The sequence below is a fragment of the Nematolebias whitei genome, chromosome 22 (assembly GCF_014905685.2).
Source record: "Nematolebias whitei isolate Nwh7 chromosome 22, NemWhi1, whole genome shotgun sequence".
In the NCBI taxonomy this organism is placed as follows: Eukaryota; Metazoa; Chordata; class Actinopteri; order Cyprinodontiformes; family Rivulidae; genus Nematolebias; species Nematolebias whitei.
The window spans coordinates 17,378,136-17,382,891 of NC_056519.1; the positions used below are offsets into that span (position 1 = coordinate 17,378,136).

The window sequence follows — 4,756 nt, forward strand, 5'->3', positions numbered from 1 at the left end:
ATCCATCCATCCATCCATCCATCCATCCATCCATCCATCCATCCAGTAATACAAAAGTAAAACAAGTAATAACAAATGTTTTGTCTTTTCTGTTTAAGCTCTTAAATTCACGACGATCCGTTGCATGCTGTATTCTGACCGACGAGGAGTTCAAATATCTTGAAGGGGCGTCTGCATGTCTGATGAGCGATGAAGAGACAGACAGTGAAAACGGCCAAACGTGGAAAGTGTATCCACCTGAATGGAGGGCAACAAAGCTCACAGACATTTTGAATAGGTGCCAATGCCAACTTGCCAAGCTGCAACAAAAGTCGAGCAGAATGGTACATCGTAGGGTGGCCAGTGGCGTATGCAGCATGAGTCAGCCTCCAAGAGGCATAGACAAAACGTATTTGAAGTGAAGTTTTTTTTTGTGTGTGTGTTAATAAAAATCTTTTAACAAATTCTTTGTTTTCTATGTATATGATATTAATGTGCAGTTAGGTGTAAAACACCTGATTCACTAAACTACTTTATAAACTGTTCATTTAATATAAGTACAATAAAAGGTAATATGTGACCCATCACATCGAAGTGAGGATTAAAAGTGTTTTGAGTAAAATATTTGCAAAAATTGCGTTTTATCAAAATATAACAAATAAATGTTCTATCAGTGTAACATTTGATTGAATTGTCTAAAAAAAAAAAGCCTAATTTTTTAAAAAAATTCTTATTAAAATTTTAAACAATTAGGTTTCAGACCAAATAATAGCCTAATGTATTATTGTAACCAACAAGCCAAATTAAGTCATATCTCTGAATCCCCTTATGATATCAGAATGATCCAGTATCAAAATATAGCTTTGAAAGCCACAAATCTGAAGATGTAATGGGCTCATTTTGACCAAATTTGACTTAATCCTCATTTTGATGTGATGGGTCACATACGATAAACCTAAAAACAAACAAAAGAAGTAAGAAAATTGTAAGATCATTTAAGATGGCAATGATAATCACATGTGGAATCACATTTAGTCTAATGGTATTTATAATTGTAATCATATACTTTAAATATAAAATAGAGCCAACAACTACAGATTGGAACAACTACAGATTGGAACTTCTTCAGATTAGCAAATGACTTCATGGATGAGCTCACTGTGACATCCTATATTGGTTTTTTTGTACAGCAATTCAACAGATTTAGCTATTTTTTATTCTTAGTTTATGTGAGGTTTTCATGTCAACTTTTCATCAATAATGATAAAATATTTAATTTTACTGACTTTACAAACCTCAACAATATAAACATATGGTTGTCCATTTTCTTCTTTTCATTTATTCTGTTAGGTAAACGTCTCTTGAAAGTGTGATGCAGGCTATTTAAATGAAAAAATAAAGTCCATGAAACAATTTAATTTACAGATAAAACACACAAGTAAACCCTTTTGAGTCTTAACTGTAAATTAAATTGTCCACGTCGCCAAACTCCTTACAGGTTGGTGGCGGTAATGCACCGTTTTCCAACAGCCGTTTAACTGAAGAAGAAGAAGACACTTCCGGTATTACATTGGCGGGATAACACAAACGAGGTCCTTCTCGGATAACGCGACGTGTTTGATTCAAAGCCAAGCGGCTCTACGATTTTCAGTAAGTTGCTGCTTCACATATTTAGTTCTAATTATTTTTGACCAAGCATGTGGTTAGAGCGTAAAATATGTAGTTTTACCGGTGTGTTACTCGACCTTTTACAACATGGCGTTGTCAGCGTCACGTCAAGTTGAGGCTGTTTGAAAAGTTGTACTGAGCAGAATAAAATGGACACTCATACAGGGGGAATGGGAGACATCTATAACCAGTGGCTGCTGACCACTGTTGGGCAACTCCTCAGTGAGAGGTGTCTATTTGCTTTTCTAAAAGCTGTTTTATGATGTCATTGTCTAAGTTACATATTTGGATATTTGCTAATATAATTGTGATCTAGGCTGGAAGTAATCAATGTTGGACAAAAAATGACCACTAAATATGTTTAGAACTACAAATCAACTTAGAATACTTTCCTGGATTTTCCTGCAAAACACCGTTCAAGTTATCAAGTCAATGAACTGTTGGTGTGTGGCATTGTGACTTAACATACTGTTATATAATTTAAATAATATTATAATGCAACGCCACATAACTGAATCTTTGTCTTGTAGCACCCAAGATGCAGCTCCACATCACGCAGCACAGAGTGGGCAGGTAAGAGTACTCATTGACTGAATATTATTATAATTATATAATGAAGAGTATGAGTCTGGTGAAGACCTGCTGTATATGAAAAGTGTCTTGAGATGTTAAATGATTCAACCCTTTAATGAAACTTGCCTGAATTGATCATACGGCTTTGTAAAAAGGGGAGATTTGTTCTGAGTTATGACAATTTTTAAAATGTGATTGTGTCAGGAGCAGAGCCAGTAGTGATGAGGGGATTGTTCCTGTCAGTATAAAGGAACAGGTGAGCTGTTGTAACTGTGTGTGAACAAGTATTAGTTCCAATATAAACACTTTCTAAACGACAGTAGTGACTCGTTATATTTTTATCATTAAAAGTAAGACAATAAATACAGAAAGCCTGCAATGAAAGTATGAAAGTAATATGAAATAAGCCTGCATATTTTGCCATTGAAAATATATTAATTGGTTAAGTCAAAATGAGTTTTCCTTATCAAATATACTAAAGCTTTACAGATTATTGTCCTGATGCAGGCTCAATAAATTAATTCCTCTGGACAGATTCTTCTTTGTATCAAAAAGATTTCTTCAGTCTGAGGAGCTGAGACAAACTCAGTCATCGTTCCTCCTGGATAGAGAGGAACGATGGTTTGAGAGAGGAGTAAAGGAGGCCATCTTTGTGAAAAGAAACCGTCCATCATTAAACAGAGGTGGAGGCCTCCGGGTTCAACTGTCCCCCTCTTACAATGCTGTGATTGCTAGTATCTTACGTTCACATAAAATATTTGATAATGTTCTTATAGAAACAATTCTTGAATAATGTTCACACTGTGTTAATGCTGCATGTTTGTCTCAGGGTGCTTCTTGTTCTGCCATTAACTCTAAAATACTTATTGAATAGTTTACATATGTAGGTAAAACTAGATGTTAAATACACCAGAATGCAGGAAATGGCATCTATTTTATTCAAAATTTTCTGGGGGAGGACCCCCAATGGCTACCAAGCCAAGAGCCATTGTTAGCACTGAGGTTAAGCTAAAACTAAACTAGCTAAAAATAAAAATAAATCCTAGAGGAAACAGAATTAGAATTAGAATGCAAAATATATCTGATTTGCTTTAGTCTCACATTACATCATTGTAGATGTGTGAAACTATAGTTTCTGGCAATGCAGAAGAAGTAAAACTTTTAATTAAATTCTGGGTCCTCGTGTAAAGATGTGTTAAAGCGCCATCTATTGGTAGATATGAGTTACTAAAAATATTCAATATGGGAAGATTAAAAAAAAGGTTTTTGGAACATCCGTAAACTTTTTGTTTGAGAATCTAAGAATTGAGATATGGATGCATTTGCTTTTTGTTATGATTACATTTTAAAAAGTGCTCTTATTGACCTTGTGTTTTCTGTGTTTTCTGTTGAAGCTTTTGAATTCACGGCGGTCTGTTGGTCGCTCCATTTTAAATGATGAAGAATGAGGGGGTGCCAACATGCCTATGAGTACGAGACCGACACGAAGACAAAGACACATGGAAAGTTTATCCACCGGAATGGGAGAGCAGCAAAACTAGGACATTTTAGACAGATGCCAGTACAAACTTGCTGAGCTTCAAACAAAGCCCTGCAGAATGGATGGCTACATTGCAGAGTGCCCAGTGGGAAATGCAGCCTGAGGCAGCCTCCAAGAGGCACCAACAACTATTTTTTTTTACAAATGAAACCGTAGGTTGTATTTTTTACAAATTAAACCGTAGGGGTTTTTTTTGTGTGTGTGTGTGTGTGTGTTTTAATAAAAAAAGAAAATCTTTAAGAAAGTCATGGTCAGTGTTTTCATGTCTATGATATGTTTGCATTAGTATGTGTTATGAAGATACAAACCACTGTGTATTTACTAGACTGCTTCATAAACTGTTTATTATACTGATTTTTCATAGTTCTTATTGAAATGGTAATGTGCTTACTGGTCCAGCTTGTGATTTGTACATCATGATGATGGTACATAAACCAAAATTAAAGACTCATTAATTTTGATGTAAAAAACTGGGTGATCTTAAAATGTTAAAGATCTTAGAAGCCAACTATTTGTAGCCTATAGCAGATTTAAATAGTTATATAAAGCACTTCACGTATTACAAATAAAAACTAAATGGAGTGCAAGACAAAAAAACAACAACTAACCATTGGAAACATGTTAAGATATAGTTATACCTACATGCCAAACCTGTATTTACAGGCAGAGTATATCAGATTCCCAAATTTGCATAAATGAAAAATCTGTAAATATCCGACTGACATCTGCCACGTAATACGCCAAAGATGCGGCAAGTATGCAAAAGGATCTGAAGCTGGAACTCCGAGGGATCGCATACTTCAGGATCCTTCGCAGATAAACATCTGTAAATATCCGACAGACATCTGTCACGTATAGGCATGAATCTAAAGCAACCATACGTCAAAGATGCGGCAAGTATGCAACGAGATCTGAAGCTGGAACTCCGAGGGATCACATACACACATTTTTCAGGATCCTTCGCAGATAAAAATCTGTAAATATCCGACAGACATC

At 35.3% G+C, this 4,756-nt stretch overlaps 1 long non-coding RNA gene across 2 annotated transcripts; it reads left to right on the plus strand.

The window, feature by feature from the left end:
• Nucleotides 1–1,531: 1,531 nt before the first annotated feature.
• On the plus strand, nt 1,532–3,745 carry LOC119428003. Of its 2 annotated transcripts, XR_005187679.1 has the most exons (4): nt 1,532–1,629; nt 2,178–2,220; nt 2,425–2,476; nt 3,615–3,745. It is a non-coding gene; the product is annotated as an uncharacterized LOC119428003 (long non-coding RNA). The 2 variants fall into 2 exon arrangements; XR_005187680.1 differs by lacking the exon at nt 2,425–2,476.
• Nucleotides 3,746–4,756: the final 1,011 nt, after the last annotated feature.